This window comes from Pithys albifrons, chromosome 1 (genome assembly GCF_047495875.1).
Source record: "Pithys albifrons albifrons isolate INPA30051 chromosome 1, PitAlb_v1, whole genome shotgun sequence".
In the NCBI taxonomy this organism is placed as follows: domain Eukaryota; kingdom Metazoa; phylum Chordata; class Aves; order Passeriformes; family Thamnophilidae; genus Pithys; species Pithys albifrons.
The window spans coordinates 112,257,670-112,274,792 of NC_092458.1; the positions used below are offsets into that span (position 1 = coordinate 112,257,670).

The 17,123-nt window shown below is 38.9% G+C and overlaps 1 protein-coding gene across 3 annotated transcripts in view; it reads left to right on the forward strand.

Annotated features, from left to right (window-relative positions):
* HTR1F (5-hydroxytryptamine receptor 1F) overlaps positions 1 to 17,123 on the forward strand; it is a 108,186-nt gene that overhangs the window by 32,718 nt on the left and 58,345 nt on the right. For 2 of the 3 annotated variants that reach the window (XM_071563567.1, XM_071563576.1), the window contains exon 2: positions 13,966 to 14,066. The exons of the other annotated variant lie outside the window; for it this stretch is intronic. The gene's annotated coding sequence lies outside the window, so the exon portion shown is untranslated. The remainder of the gene's footprint in view (positions 1 to 13,965; positions 14,067 to 17,123) is intronic. 3 annotated transcript variants of the gene reach the window in all.

Consider the following 17,123-nt stretch of genomic DNA (forward strand, 5'->3'; position numbering starts at 1 on the left):
GAGGATTCCTTCTCAAAATAGGAATGGATGAAAAATGAAATCACCCTGCCATATAAATGCAGGATTGAATTCTATAGAAAAGGAGAATCAGTATGCTGATTGAAAGCAAACTGTGGGGGAAAATAAAAGGCTGTCCCACTTATTTAATAGTGATTTTTCATTACAGTTTTCAAAAGCGTGATCTCCTCTAGCCACACATTAATTTTGAAATGGTTTAAAACGTGTAGTGGAAATTCCAGGTGTGGGAGTTACAATATAAGCTATCAAGGAAAACATTACAGAGATAGATACTCACAAATCAAAAAATAAAATGTTCTATTTAATAATTTACATAGGGCTGTAGTACGTTATGATTTCTCCCAAATACCGCTCACTTTAACATCAGAGATTAGTTTTCCCCATAGAATAGTATTTTTAGAGGCAATCATATACCAATTAGTATTAATTAAGATCATAAAAGATGAAGTATTGTATAGAAAGCAAATCTCTAGGGTGAGAAATGGTGTAAAATTAGTCTATAAAGCATCTGTCTGCTTAACGAGTTGAGTAATGTCTAAGCCCTCAAAGCCACTCTGCTGGGTAGGAAGCTCTGAGGATCCACACAGGTACACAAATGCACTGCAGATACACTCAAGCTCATTCTTCTCCTACTTCCCAGGAGTTTATGGAGCCCAAAACACAGGCCTCGGACAAGCCACTGTAAGGATTGGGACCATGTTATGCTGTGGATCTCCTGTTTCCAAGTGTGCTGGTTACTTTTAACTTCATGATCAAGAAATTATGGGGAATCTGAAGGATGGTGAACTGAGTATACTTATATATAAATTCTTTCCCTTTTCAACTGTCACTTCATAGAGACCATGCATGCACAGTGCAGTTCTGTTCTTGGTACACTATCATTGGGGTTGGGGGGGAGAGAAACAAAAGCAGAACAGAGGAAACTGGAAAATTAAACTGGAAAAATCTATCAATCATAACTGATGATAACAATAGGAGAGGAGATTAAGGGAAATTGATCCACCACCGGCTCCAGAGGATAACATCCAGTGAGTAACAAAGAGGTGACAACAGAAGTCACAGCCCTGAGCCCCGCCAGCCAAACCCCTCAAAGCAAGAGGTGACAGAGGGTTCTGACACACTGGATGCTCTGACGTAGTCCAACCTTCTATAGATAGAAAGGCAGGTCAGGAAGGGGAGAGCAAGGTACAAGAAAAAAACAGTTTTCATATATATACATATGTGTATAGGAACAAAGTGAGAAAGTGAATCAGTTTGTGTGAAGATTCTAGTGTCAAAAACACTAATTTGGAAAAAGAACATCAACCAGCAGGTTGGACTGCATGCTGTGTGGAAAGCAATGAGGAAGAGTAAAGGGGAAAATAATAACAAAAATAGCAGCAGCTAATGGTATAAATTTCTGTAAAAACAAGCCTAAAGAGTTGGAGATGCATGTCCCTTGCATTTAGAGGTCTAAATGGGTGCAGGATAGTGGGAGTAGGAGTTCATGCTGGCAAAATCTGACATCAGATACTGATTCTGTCTATTGTCTGAAGTTGTTGAAACCTCATCCTGAAGAAAGGATACTTTTACAGAGACAGTCTTACAATAAAGTCTTCAAACAATGAACCAAAGATATTCAGGAAAGAAACCTTTTAAAATCACAACAGAAATAAACACTTATATCATTAAAAGGTGGTTGTTAAAGCAAGTATCACTTTAGATTATTTTCACTTGCTAAATTCAAGAAACGGTGTGAGCCAGAATATAAAATGCTAGAGACAAAGAGCTCTTTGTTAGAAGGTCATTCAGACACAGAACTTCTTTGAAGATGTAAAGACACTTCAGTACTATGTAGTCCCAGTCACTCAGCAAGATGTCAGCAGTGAGAGACCTATTCTATTAAAACATATCCCTCCAGACTATACCAATACACTGAAAAACATTTATTTATGCTTTTGTATTTTACAATAATCACAGAGAAAAGCCTTCCCTAGATTCTAGGTCTTAGGCAACAAATATCATCCAGTTTTATAAGGATATCTCTCCTGCAGATGCTGTAGTGAACCTGCAGAGCAGAATAACAAACACTGGGCCTGATTCACAGCCATGTAATCCTATTGCTTCCTGAAGGGAAAGTGACACATACAATGGAGATCAAAAGCACTTAACAGCAGAGACACAGATCCCTAGAGACAAACAAACAGCAGAAGAAATACTCTGAATCATGTAAAAGCCAAAAGTACAACTACTGAAAGCAGGTAAAGCCAGAGTCTCAGAGAGTTTGGTTTTTTGGCATTAATGAAGAGATTAAATAGTCAAAAGAAATTTTGTTAAACACCTGTTACTTGTGTTTCCTGCTGTTGCATCCAAATGGTATTTAAATTCTATTCTTTTCTTAATTAGTTTTCAGGTTACAATATCATGTCACCCTCACAGTCAATGTTTTGCTTCTCCCTTTTTATTCAACCCGGAAGCAACTGGTGTTTCAGTCCTTCCTTGGTGTTTCAGTCCTTCCTTATATACAGATATATGTAATAGGCCATTACACATTTTCTTCATCATCTATAGTATCTGTATATGTCTTTAACACGCTATGCCTGTTCTTGTGAATGATGGGGACCAGTATCCAGGAAATTGAAGACATACAATATAAAAATATATATTTAAAATACTCAGAACAAAAGACCCTTAAAAAAATAAAAAGCCAGCTGTGTCTTGTCTTCTGCTAAAAAGCACAGGAGAAAAAGAGGCAAAGAGGCTGCACTGATCTCAGGATGCTAAAAGTAGCCAGGTCACTTAATCAAGCATCAGATCATTTAAGGTAAACATAAGGGAAAGCTGTAGCTTGTAGCATGCTCAGTTTTTGAGAGGGCAGGGTGTATCCAGAAAACAGGGAGGGGGACAGGGCTGAAGAGAGAAGCCCCGGAAAATTGCCTTTGGCTTTTGTCTCTTCCCTCACCTTTACTTCTTCCACTCATGTATGTTTTCTTCCTAGCAGCCTCCCTGGAAACTCTGCTCTTACTGGTAGCATCCCCAATCACCCCTGCTTGCAGCTACCCTCCTCCCAGTCTTTCATGCACATCTGGAGCCACCCAGTCTATTTTAACATCAACCGCTTCCTTAACCTGCCAAGCAAACATATTAGGAGGCAAAAATAAACATAATTACTGAAATCCCACTGCCAAGCTCCTTAACTGGAATCTTTGCCTGAAATACTGCCTACGCCAGAGAGCAGTGATATCCTCCTGCCAAAGCACCCACATGCTGGTAGGTTTTGTCAGGAGAAGTCCTAAAGGTCCTGCATCAACCAGCAATAAATCTTAGTCTTCAGATCAACGTCTGAAGACTAGGCAATCACTGAGTTGGCATTACAAGTTATATGCTCAACTTCCAAGTCTGCCTGCACTGGAGCCCTGTAAATTCTATCTGGCTGCCCCAACAGTGTGGAGTCATGATGTCTAGGGAGTCACTGTCCTCCCTTCTCAACATGTGCAACAACCAGAACAGGAAATGTGACTCTCCCCACCCCGCCTTCCTCCCTTCTGTCCTCCCCTCTGACACTCCCTCCCATATGTTGGCCAGATCAGACCAGACCATCATCCTTGGGATCAAAGATTTCAACTGTCTCCAGCACTAACACACCTTGAGCATATTCTGTGTCAGCTGTTACTGTCTCACACACTATACAGGGCATTAGTCACTGCAGAGACCTGTCATCCAGCAGAATTCCTCTCTGGCATAGCCTTCAACCAGCCACGTGCATCCTATGCTATTTAGGAATAAATCTGATTCCTGAGACTCTTTGAGCACAACTCATAAACCCAATACCAGCATTAACCACATCCTCAGCAACGTACATAGCAGTCTGTGGCTAATTATGAGCCATTTGCCTCATCTCCAGCATTCCTCATCCAAACTCCTCTTCTGCAGAGTGCTCTGTAGTCTAAAGGTTATGGTTAAGGAGAGGGGTGGCAGAATGCCCCTCACCTGTCCAACACTGTCCCATCACTGCATTACTGTGCCCTCTTTGCTGTGTTTCTTGCCCTTGAAAAGCAGCTTGAGAAGAACAAGCCCAGTATGGTAGGAGGTAATCTTTGCTCACATCACTCCTTCCCAGGAAAATAAGAGCAGCCACGGGTGCATTTTTCCAAATCTACTTGGTGTTACAGTCCCCACAAGTAGATCAGATGCTGCCAGAGCTGTAGATGACAATAGTTGCTCAGAGCAGTCTTGGAGCAGTGACAGTCTTCACAGGAGCTGCCCAGTGTCAGACCTCCTTCACCTCATATGGGGTGATACACAACAGCAGCAACTATCAGCTTGCACATCTCTGTAAGCATAGAGTGAGGTGTTCAAGCCTTGGCAGGTGCCACATTGGCTAAGAGAGGCTTCCAACAACAGGGTCTGCTTTAAAACTCTAAGATCATTCCTGTTTAAATTTCCTTGCTTAGGAGATTTGTTATTGTAAAACTGTTTTCCTCCTTTCTAGCCAGGCTTGTAGTTCTTCCCTAACTCTCCACTCAGGACAGTGAGACATTTGGTTAGACCTTCCTAATTCTGCTTGAAGTTGTACCCTGCTCCAACATTGGAAACTATTTTAAGAGGTGAGAGAAAGGTTTTCAAGAAAAGGAAGCATTACTCATGACTGACATGAAAGCAGTTGTGTCTTCAGAAGCCAAGGGGAACAATATGAGCCAGAGGTTTGAGACAGGAAAATAATGAGATAAAATATTTACCTGCATTTTCATTATACATCCAGTTCTCTTAAAGATGTTTTTTCCCTGTGGGAATCCAAATATGAAACTCTGAGATGTTCTGCACATTGCCCTCTTACCTCACAGCTTTTATCTGAAACTTTACAGCATCAAGTCTTGGCTTCAAATTCTTGAACTGTCTGTAAACAATAGTGGAAAATTTATGGTGGAGTGAACACAATAGAATTCTTATAAAAATATAAAAGAAAATATTCTTGTACTCCCTCTAAAAATGCTCTATGGGCACTTAAATATCTTCATTAGGAAACTGATGACCTAACCTTCTGCACAAGCTGTGGATTTAAAATCCATTGAGTTTTTCCATTTTAAAATGTTCAGATTTGGAAGACTGATTTTCCTTCTACATGTACATTCCTGTTATTTGCAATGTAAAGGGACACTGATGACAATGAAAAATTTGTTTTCTGTGTGCTGGAAGAGTGAAAAATCCTCTTTCAATTATGGTTAGTTGCAGTAGCTTTGCCTACCTTTATCCCCTCCCCTGCCTGCCTCTTTTGAGCCTCTTGTCCTTCTTTGACCTCTCCTTACTTGCTCTCTGTCCTTGCCCACAGCAGTGGGGTTGACACAACATGATCTTTAAGGTCCCTTCCAACCCAGGCCATTCTATAATTTTCCTTAATGTCTTATTCATTCGTAAGATATGGCAGGAAATGTCACATCATTAGTGTTGTATTTGTCCACTTTTTGACAGATTGTTGTATTCTTCCATTAAGAAATCAACAAAATCCTTTAAAAGAGGACTTTAACCTGTTGTTACTACTTACAGCTTATTCAAGGTAGGTACTTACATACTGGTAAGTTTTAGGTCCTAAATGTTTCTACCAAACTGAAAGCACTTCTGCAAGTCGTGTAGTCAGATCAGTATCTCCCCCTCTCTTTTCCCTTTCCTTATTGTTAGATGCTCAGTTTCTCATGATTCAGTTTCTTATGGTAAATTGATGAGAACTATCTTAAAATTTCCAACTTTTCTGTAATATACATTTTCATTAGGGAACTGGCAAGCCTAAAAAGTTCAGCTGCAAATACCTCAGCCTGAACCAAAAAAGCGCAGATTGAAGGCAGTGACTCACCAGTTCGCGACGGAGCAGCTCTGTGCAGTCAACTTTTTCCTACATTATACAGTTCTAGGAGGAAAAAGTTGGGAAGCTTGGGGCTGGTTTGGTGGTTTTGCTTATGTGTAGACATCCATTCCTTATGAGCCTCTGGTTTTGCCTAAAAAGAAGTAAGAACAACTTCCTTCAATGTCTTCATAGTCTTCAGAAAAGATATTTAATAGACTTCTTAGTCTACCATCCATTTTTTCTTGGAATTTGCCAAGATGGGCTCAAGTGTGCACAGATACTCCCACCAACCCTAGGAAGCAAAAAAGACAATTTCTGTAGAGAGATGGATCTGACATACATGTGCTTTTCCTTATGCAGGGAGAAACTGGATGAGGTGCAAGTGACCATTCTTATCATTAAAAAGTTATCTGGTTTCTGATCTATAGTGAAAGGGAACATTGGAAAACTTCAAATCTTTTCACAGAGAATGAACAGTGCATTTGTTGCATCAGGTAGTGCAGCCACCTCAGCAACTGGAGCAAATGAGAAATAACATGATTTTACTCACCGCAAAAGTGTAGCCATTATGAATTTGCAGCCTGTAGTTGGAGTTGGGGATAATGAATGTTTTTGTCTGAGAATAAATAATAGCAGCAATGGTCTGTGACTTACACTGGGATATAGTAATTGCCATGCTGGATCAGATTTGTACCTCATCTTTAATCAAAAGCAGGCAGAACACTAAGCTGGCCACCCTGCGTTGGAAAAGGACAAGGAAGAGAAGGGCATTTTCTGCATTTGGCACTAGAAAGTGAACTGCCTGTTTTTTGAGCTCTGACACATCATTTTAAAACTAAACCATACTGTGAAGCACAGACACTTTTAATGGATAGAAAGATATGGTTTAGTACATGATTTGGCAAAAGACTTTGGAAAGCTTGTCGCTGAAAATATTTTAGTTTAGACAAAATCTAGACATCTTTACCTAAAACTGCAGTCTCTCTATGTGATAATTTTTCCTCAAAGTAGAAGAAAGATGCCTATTTCTCCTTCCAGTCTTATAAGAGGAATACAATTACTTTTGTGCAACCTCCAGGTACAAAGCAAAAATAACCAATGCACAGTATTTTTAAAATTCCCTGATTTCTAGAGCATTAAAAATGAATTTCTTCATAGAAGCTACTTTTTCCTCATTTAATAACAAACCTCTCTACAATGTTCTCAAATACATCAAGAAAGTTAGAAGTGATTTATCACTGCATATAAATATGATGTGCTTGAGATGTAAGATCAGCCAGGCTGCCGGTGAGTTCTTCTAAACTGTTCCAGCTTTTGGGTATGGCTTGAAGATCAGAGTCCTGAAATGAAATGTAATTTAGCAAAACAGAGAGCACTTCTTTGACTGCACATCACCATTAAACACACCTGTTTCAAAAGGCACTTCTGATAGTAGCATCTTTTAGACCTCTATTCACCAAGCTTTCTGTGGAAGAAAAATGTAATCAGTATCTTTAGCAGGTCCCAGCTATAGCCATCACCACTTCTGTGTTCCACACAAGAATTCTTCCCCAAAAATCCGCCCCTGTGTCAGGAAGAAAGGAGTTAAATAATCTCAACAGGTTTCTGTCAGACAACATGGAGTCCAGAACCACAAACTCCGAGTAAAGATGAACTAACAGAAAAGCTGTCTTGTCTCCCTATCAGCTGACAAGTCACTGATAAAGTTTATGGCAAGATTTTCTTTCCTATTCCAAAAACTTTGTCTGCATTAAGACCTGCATCACCAATAGCTATATATTAAAAGACTGTGACAATTTCAGGGAAGTTGGATCTATATGATAGCTTTGATAAATGAGTATTACATGGGAATAAAGTTCTGCCTGCTCTAGAGATATGACCTTTTGATGGGTATGACATTACTCTGTGAGAGAGACAACACACTTAGTCTGCATGTTATACCAGTCAAGAAATTATGTCTAAATTATTTAATCCCAGGCCCTGTCCTTTATCTATTCATCCCTACTTTTCTTCACTAGAAATGCTTTGATTGAGTGATTAAATGAAAAAAAAAAAAAAAGAAAAAAAAGAAAACTAAGTCATTTTAGTAACACAGCTTTCATAGAGAGATAAACTTAGATGACCAAAAACAAGCATGGTCCACCAACAAGTCTATTAACACAACTAAAAATGTTATTTTACTTAAGTTCTGACAAGACTGAGGCATTTAATTATTTCCTTAACTAAATCACAGATTGTTTTCCAAATGACTTTGAAAAAATATTTTCATCCCCAAAATGAAAACCCAAAATTTGGCATGAGAGAGACAGACAGAGATGTGGAATTCTGGTTACAACTTTGTTGGTAAGCGAGGAGGTAGTTCTACTGGTATATTTCTTATCTTAATTAAAAAGCATAATTTCTCCTTGAAAATGATCTGTCGAGCTCTGACAAACAAGTCCTGAAGATTGTGACAAGACTCTGTGGTTTTCATATAGATGTCTGAAGATAATTAAACTCATTCTGGCTCAGCTTTATCATTATTTGGAACTTTTGAGCTACTTTGATCTTCTTGCAGGGCCTGAAGAAGGTAGATTTGAAAGAAGAGAATAGGTTTTTAGAGCAGATAGAGGGGCACTTATGTTACCATCCTTCTTCTACTTGTGCAATTCACTGAGGAAGGATCCATACGGAAAAGTGTAAAGCAACTCTGACTACTCAGCCTTGCTTACTGCAAGGCTTATCTCAGACTTCAGCCCATCCAAGAATTCTAGGGCTAGTGTAAAATGTCCTTCCAAGTAGTTCATGGCCTCACATAGGAACTTTCATGTTCTTTATGATATAGCATTAATCTTCATGAGAGAAAGTCCTCTCAGTCGTGGTTAATCAATGCCTGGGAACTTAAATTGTTACAAATACTGTATTCGTTTATTTGATTTATATTTCATAATTGATTCATCCTGAAGCAGAAGAGGTGGAAATGCATGCTTACATAATTTTGCTGTATTTCTATTTAAGTTATGTAATTCCTTAACCTTATTAGTCAAATTGCTACCTGCTGTTGACATTAAGTTAATGGTAATCCTCACAGATGGGTAGGGCTTATGTACATTACCATTATTACTTCCACACTCATTGGAAGCACTTTTATGGTATAGGGAAGGATACAAAGACAGTACTCAGAAGTTTACAGTTTAACTGAAACAATAACAAAATTGTTGAGAAGGAAGATACAGTCCCACAACTGTAATCTGGCATTTTTTATGGAGTTTAGATGAGATTCCTCTTTGCAACTGCACCTTTCCTTGAGGTTTTATGAACCAACAACCTTTACGTAATCCTCATGGTAGAAAATGGATCTTTAGGAATAATATGCAGTGAGGAAATCAGTCTTTCATCTTGTTCAACAACAAAAAATTTTCCCTTGCCATACAATGAGGACAGATGTGGAAGGCAGACTAACTTTCTGGAGCAGCAGAGGCTGGCACAAAGCATCCAGAGAGTCTGAATCAAGACAGGCAGGGCAATCTCATCTTTGTACTTCTCCTGCCCATCCCTGCTTTAAATCCTCATCTGCAATTGGCAATGACATGTTCTAATCCTCTTCATACAAGCTATCAGAGGATTGTACCTTCATATGGGAAATACTAAGGGAAGAAAAACAGACCAAAATCCTTTCTTCTTACAAAAGCATTCAATAACAAAGAAGGAAGAACTAAAACTGAAAAACACACAGACTGCACAGGAAGTTTGTTTAGGACAAAATAACTTCAGAAAAACTAGGGAGTTTTTGCCCAGCTTATCGCTGTTCCTTTGTAGGACTGAGATTTTATTTGAGGGTAGTTTATGCATGCAAAATTTCATACTGAAGTAGTTGCATTTATGAGTAGATATTATCCTCTTTAGATAATAAAAGAAATAATTTTAAGAATCAGATTTGTTTCTAGAATTGAACAGTAGCTTAAAAATTGACTACAGAAATTGCTCACAAAACCAACTATCCTACACATTTAACCCTTCATTTTTGCTGCCACTTTCTTCACCATCAGAGGACAAAAAATTTGTTTTCATTTCATGGCAGTGAACATTAGAAAGTAATAATTTATTTATACACAGGTGATATTATATAACATTTCATCCTCAGCTCCAATTTCAGAAATATTTATTGTGCTCAGATGAATGTTATCATCATCATTCCTACACAGAGTAAGCACATATTGAGCTCATTTTTTTTTCTTTTTTTATCATTTATGGCAGGGAGTTTTTGACATTTGAGCATAGACTCTTCTTTCTTATTTTACGCATTTGCCCTCTGGTCATTGTCAACCCCTGCAGTCAGAGTAATGAATTCCTCTTTATTGCACTGTCAGTGTGCTATCATTATTGTGGACTTTTTCTTCTCTGGAAGGCTGTTTTGTGAGTTATTTCTGAAAAGCTATATTACATATGTGTTTGGGATTTATAGGACTGTACTGATCCCTCCTTTTTCCAGAACATCCGATGCAGACATTGTAAATTTAAAGAGAGTTCTCATCCAGCTACGGACGTCAAGACACTCAGGAGAGCATTATCTGCTTCTAACTCCTTGCTGCTTTTATACAGGAAACACAAACTCAGCTTCGAATCACAGAGAGATTCCTATTTGCCTTTGCAGTAAGGCTGTCATTTTCTTTATGCCACCTACACTTCCTGCTGGCTTTTGAGGAGACAAACATTTGTGTGTGATTTTGAACCTGGGTCTTCTGCATGATAGTAAATGATGCTGCCAGCTGAGCTTTTGAAACAGCTGTTAGATTCATGTAAGGCTGGTTTTCTCCCATAATCATCTAAGTGCAAGATACCATTTTAAACAGTCTTATTTAGCATCTTCCACACGTCAAGAAAGCCACTTTTAGTCTTGGAAATACTGCAGGATGATACTTGTAACCACAAAAATAGCTTGCCTTGTATTCCACGCATTTCTTCATAAGACTTTTCCCCCTGTGTTCCACAAGACCAAAGCTCTCATAATATCAATGTCTTTGCTAGTAAAGGAGGGCTGCAATTCATAGTCCTGCCTTTTGGTTACTGGCAGACTTCAACATGACATAATGAATATTCAGACTTGAATCAGGAGCAGCCTGAGGCTTGAGAAGTGATGGAAGCAATAAATGTGCTTCAGATATGGAGGCAGGCCCAGAATTACTTCTGCTGGATTGCCTTTCTAAAGGCAGTTGCTGCCATGCATAAACTGAGGTTTCTGGGATTTTGAGCGATGGGAAATGATTTTATATTGGGTAAAAAGAAATTTGTTTATATTTAGAAATACTAACTTCTCATATGTACTAAACAACCATCCTAATCTGTTTAAAGCTTGACTTCTGTTTATTAAACAAAACAGTAAGTTCACAGGATTTGGGGCAATTTTCTATTTTTTCCCTTTACCTGGGGACATTCTGTCATGACAAATAATACTCTGATTGTAAATTACTTATCAAAAGTTTAAAAAGTCCTTATTTCTTCAGTTTTGTAACATTTTCCTCTCTGTCTGCGGTTCATAGGAATCACTGTTCTAAAACCAGCATCAGTTACTCATTGAACACTATCTATTTTTTTTTAATATTCTTGGAAAGTTAAAAGAAAGCATAATTCCATAAGAATCTTCCTTGCCAGCTATGTAGGATTCACCTTGGAGATGTCTGTTCACTTCCTGTACTGAACCCTTAGGTCCAGCGCAGCTACATTTTAATTAAATTGAAAATGATAAGGTAATGATAATGAAATGATAATGATAAATTATGAGGTACAACAGCTACATCCACACTGCTGTTTCATCAACAAAGACTCCCACATCCATCCTCCCTTCCCATGCAGACAAGGTCTTCACAGGAGCTTGTAGGCAGCTTGCAAATCTGCCTGCACAGGAATGCCTGGCGGCACTCCAAGCTGGATAACAAGGACTAAATGGTGATCTAAACACCCAGGTGGCCTTCAAATCCCCTTCAGAGGACACTCTCTCCCCATTCAGACAAGAATGAAGTCATTGGATGCCAGTGCCAACAGTGAAGTTCTTGACTAAATAAGCACATACATTTTGGTAATACCCCTTTTTGTGTAAGAGGATCAGAAGAGAAAAGGGGAATGCAACTACGAATGGCCTGAGTGCAAAGAGCCTGGTGCTTGCAAACACATTTGAGATGAACAGGAAAATCCAAAAACGCAGAAGCTGGAAGGCAAGGAGTATGGGAAAGGATAGACTGTAGGGATAAGGCATGCATGAAAAGGACATCAAGTTTGTGAAGAAACAGAGACTTCTTGTTTGTCTAGAAAAGTCAAACAAGATCTCTGTGTGTAGTTTTGCCATACTTGAATGGAGTGTTTTGAGAGAAAAGGATGGAGCCAATGGTTATATTAAAAGCTTCCAAGGAAAACCAGATAAAAGAGCTACTCTGCCTCTACCTTGATCAGTTATTGATGGTCATCTGTTGGACACTTAACAGATACAGCAAAGTACATCATTATGTCTTGAGTGCTGCATATTCCCATAGTAGGTCATGTTGTCCCCTCTACCTTCCGGCCTTCCTGGCCTTGCCTAGAGAGAGAAATCTGAATTACAAAGAAGAGCAGGGAAAGAGAGAGCACAGGCACTCATTTTACTTTTTAAACTCTATAATCCCTGCCAATAAGTTACATTTTGAAGGTTAATGCTCTGCACTGAGCAGGAGACTAATTTTTTAAAAATGTGAGTCTTACATCTGCCAGTAGCATAGGCACAAAAGTAGTCAGAACTTTTACTTTTCCAGCTTTTTTCAACATGCACAGCACTGATGTTGTAACTCATGATTTGCTGGGTGCCTCCCTGGCAGGGAGGTTCTTCCATTAGTAATAATGAAACCTGGACTTCCCAAAATTGCACTAACAACCTCAAGAAATTGAATCACTTGCTGTCCTAGCCTAGTCCACAGAATCACAAAGGTTGGTAAAGACCTCCGAGATCTTCAAGTCTAACCTTTGACCAAACACCACCTTGTCAACTAAAGCACAGCACTGAGAGCCTCATCCAGTCATTTCTTGAACACCTCCAGGAATGGTGGCCATAATACCAAGTGGTACAACAAACAGGTCTGTAACCCTCCTAAAAACCTGCCCTAGAGCACTTTGAGCTGTAAGAACTCATCTGATACCAAGTCACAGAAAAATGTTAGTTTAATTATATTCTGAATAAATTATCATGGTTTTCAATAATGTGTCAAAAATTATTAGTTTTTGTCCTTTTTTTTCCCACAGGAAATCAATGGTAGTTCCTTATTTCTTTTGTCAATTTGTTTTCTTTTTAGTCTTTTTTTTCACTGATTGCTTTTCTGCTTTGAAACAAGAACTGCTTTCATTATCTGATTTTCTACATTGTAAGCACATTAGCCATTTAAAGATTTTATATTTAAAATTGAATCAGCCTACTCTTGGTAGAATGATATATTTCTGCTTTTCACAGTGCAGACTTCACAGTGCATATTCTTTTGCATGATATTTCTCCTTTAGGCAGTTGCTTACTGTGAAACACTTCTAACTGAAGAAAAAAAATAGCAAACCCTTAATATTTTGAGAATGCAAGAAACAATCCCTTGCAGTTCAAACAGCACATACTGGTGTGTTTATGTCTTTAGCTTAATAACAGCAACTTAATAATGCAAAATGCCAAGTGCCCTGGGCTCCTACTGCAGTCAGTGGGAGTTGACAATTAGCACCTGACAGATGCATTCCAGTGCTAAGAGCATGAGATACCCTAAAACTGCTGCCTTGGCTAAACAGCACAGGCTTCCTCCACCTTCTCCTTTCACTGATCATTTATCTTCAGAAAAGTATAGGGCAGGTTTTTCTATTTCTTGCCTTCCTCAAGTGGAGTCAATTCCTGGAGTGTCAAATCCTGCAAGATACTTGCTGGTCATTAGCTCGTTACAAAGAATTTCAGACATCACCAGCTCTGCTCTTACCTGAACCCTGGGGGTTTCCTGACACTGTCCTCTTAAGCTTATGAAGAGTCATTCCCAGTTATTTGAAGAGATCCTGAAAATCAGTTGAGGCCCTCTGAAAAAAATTTTCCTTGCTCTAAAGTGGACATAATTCATTGTCATTTTCAGAGTCTATATTAAGATTTTTTTGCTTTATTGCAGGTTTTGGGCAGTATCCAGTGTTGCTAAGGGTGATTTAATTCCTACTTCCAGTCTAGTTCCCAGAGACAGCTTTTCCAAGGTGATTCCAAACACAGGAGATGGTGAGTTGCTTTCCACCTTCACACACAGAGACTCTACACATTTGGGATATACCTGCTTTAAAGATCAAATTCATTTAGTTGGGTCTTCCATAGGGATTCTGCAAAGCAAGTTGAATAGAGAGTTTTGCTGAGCTCTATGAGATTGACCTTTCCTTAGAGTAGTGCAGAAAGGAGAGAAAAGTCTGTACTGCAAAAACTCTAAAGTAACAGAGCAGGGAGATGCAGTCAGGTGAGGGCAGACCTGCAGGGTTATTGCCAGGCTTAACTGGGCCATCTGAGCACTTGCAATGCATTGGAAAGCTGCAGACCAGCCAGCAAAAAGAAGACAAAGAGGACAACCAGTCTGAGTAAAGGAGAGTAGTGGCCAGTGAAGACATGTCTGAATAAATGAAGAATGGCCAGCCCAGTCTGAGAAATTTAGGCACTGCAGAAGACTCTTAGTCTGCAGTCCTAGTTCTGACCTTCTCCACAGCCTTGCACACTTAAACATTCAACATCTACTTTAAATGAGGGGGAAAAAAACAATGGTGCCAATATAATGCTTCATTTCACAGATGTATTTTAGAGGCTTAACCTTTGTAAGACATTTTGAAGATCAAAAGCACCGCAGCACTCATTATCTTGCTTAACCAAATTTCTTGGTGCCAAGTTGAACCTAAATTCTTTTGATGGTAGCTCATCACAGGTATTTTGTGAGAAGACTTTTCTCAATTTCTGTGTTAGCCTGTAGCCATTTCATGCCAATGTGGGCTTGATTTTACTTCTGGTTTTGACATGTGCAGCTTTGGAAAAAAAAAAGTGACTTATTCATAGTACCTAATTGTAGACTTTTAACAGCAAAGCTGAAATCCCAAAGTCCTTGTTTCCCAGAGTCATTCAGATTGAACAGCTTAATCGTAACATTTCAGAAAACACTTACACTCAGTTTGAATACAAAAATATTTAAAAACAGAAGGATAAAACTTCCTGCAACAGTAGCAGAAGACAAAACTGTCATTTAATATTGAGACATCTGGATAATAATGCAACAAGGAACAAATTGAAACCTTCAGCAGTCAGCTAATTGCCCAAGCAAATGCACATGAAGTATGATTGCTCATGAGTGCACCTGAAAATTGTACATGTTGAGACAGAGGCAGTGCCACCATGGGACACTCAAAGAGCTTCCTAAGGTATTTAATCTCACTACTTTTTTGTTAGAGGAAGAAAAAGATGCTCAGTGCTAACACTTTCCCATGTTCAACACTCTTTACCCTCATCTGTATCTATACTAGTTCAGAGCTCTACCACCTCAGGACTTTATCTGCACTCTGGGTATATGAAAGATATCACAAGTTGCACCTTAAAAGTCTCACAGTGAGAGAGAAAAAGACAAGGTTACTGTGCTTGTAATAATAGAATAATTAAAAAGTAACACTGTGTAACTGTAAAAGTGACTAAAATCATCGAATTGGTTCATAGTAATGTTAATGAAACATACAGGTTTTAGTGGAAAATAGATCAGAATTCCAGCCAGTTTCAGCCTTTGCAAGTCTTTTCTGTTGCCATGAAGAATGCATACAGAAATTCCCAAAATTATTTTATTTTATACTTTCAAGTTGGATTTTATCTTGGCCGGGAGTTCCCCCAACTGCCAAATTAGACAGTGAATGTACCAGGTACTGGAGACAGAAACTAAATGGGAGTTCTTCTGATCTGCGACCTTGTCCCAGTGCTGCTTAATTTAGCTTTTAAAAAGGGGACTGAAACTGCATCATAAACCAGGAGAAATTCATTACATATCTGTAACAAGATTCACATAGCAAGGCAGAATTACTGTCAAGACTTCAGAGGACAGCAAGGTTGATGATGCTTTTTCTCTCTAACCAAGTCTTAGCCTGTAACCTGTGTGCCAAAATGCATGAGGTGTCTGCTCTGGCCCATACTGAGTTCAGCTACAAAAGTCAGCAGCATCTGAACCAACTGCAGATAGGGTGTTAGTGCCTCTCAGCACATCTGTACCCAATGCAGAGAAAAGCAGGAGTTTTACACTGTATCTGGAAAGTTCAGCAGGTTCAGGTGTGGGGAATGCTTAGTTTGGAAGCTCTTCTTTCCTTTTCTCTTACCGTTTTTACAATCTACTTTCTGGTTTCGTACCTAGTACGAGAGAAGCTTAGATTATTCATTAATTCTACTATAATACCTGTGGTAATATTATAGAGAGCAATTACCTGATGGGAGAAAATGGAAATGAAGTATAAACAGGGAAACTTTTTCTGGGTTTGATGGAAATACGTTTGCTGGCTGAGTGCTAGTTTCCAAAAGACAATGACAGACTGGCAGCTTAAAGAAAACAGGTCTTGACAGCAGTCTTTAGTGAGCCAAATGTTTTCTAACACCTCTTGTCATATAAAGTACTTTTATACCATCTGTGCTCCAGCAGCAAAGGGTTGTTCTGTCCCAGGCAGAACCTTTTGTCTTTGCATAGCCAGTGGAGCCAGCTATCAGATTTATAAAGCTTGTCCAAGGTTGGATGTATGCAGGGTGTCAGTTTTTGCTATAAACCCTCTGTGTGTTCCTGACTTCCCACAGCCTGTCAAAAGCAGCAGCACAGCTCAGTGACAGGCAGGGGTGCAGATATGAATCAGACAGGTACAAGTTTTCTTGCTTAACACTGCCTTGACTTGCTGAAGAAAAGAAATAACATAGAGAAGGAAGAGAGAATGCAATTGAAAGGCGAGTATGTGTCTCATTAGCACTCACTATGCAAGTTCTTTATACTCTGGGGAGGGCAAAAGTATTTTAATGAGGAGAACAGCACCTTTTCAAATATTTCTTTTAAGAAAGGACTTTATGAGGACAACTTATTTCTAAGATAAATACAGGAAACACATCTACAATGTGCAACTTAAATAGAGACCAGGAGGATAATTAGAAAGCATAATATCTTGATTACACTAAATTGCCTTCTTTGAGCAGTGATATTTGTCATTATTAAATTGCATGGTTCTTAGTATTGGTAGAAGAGAAATCATTAATACTAGTACTTGCATAAGTAGCATAATGGATTATTCCTTA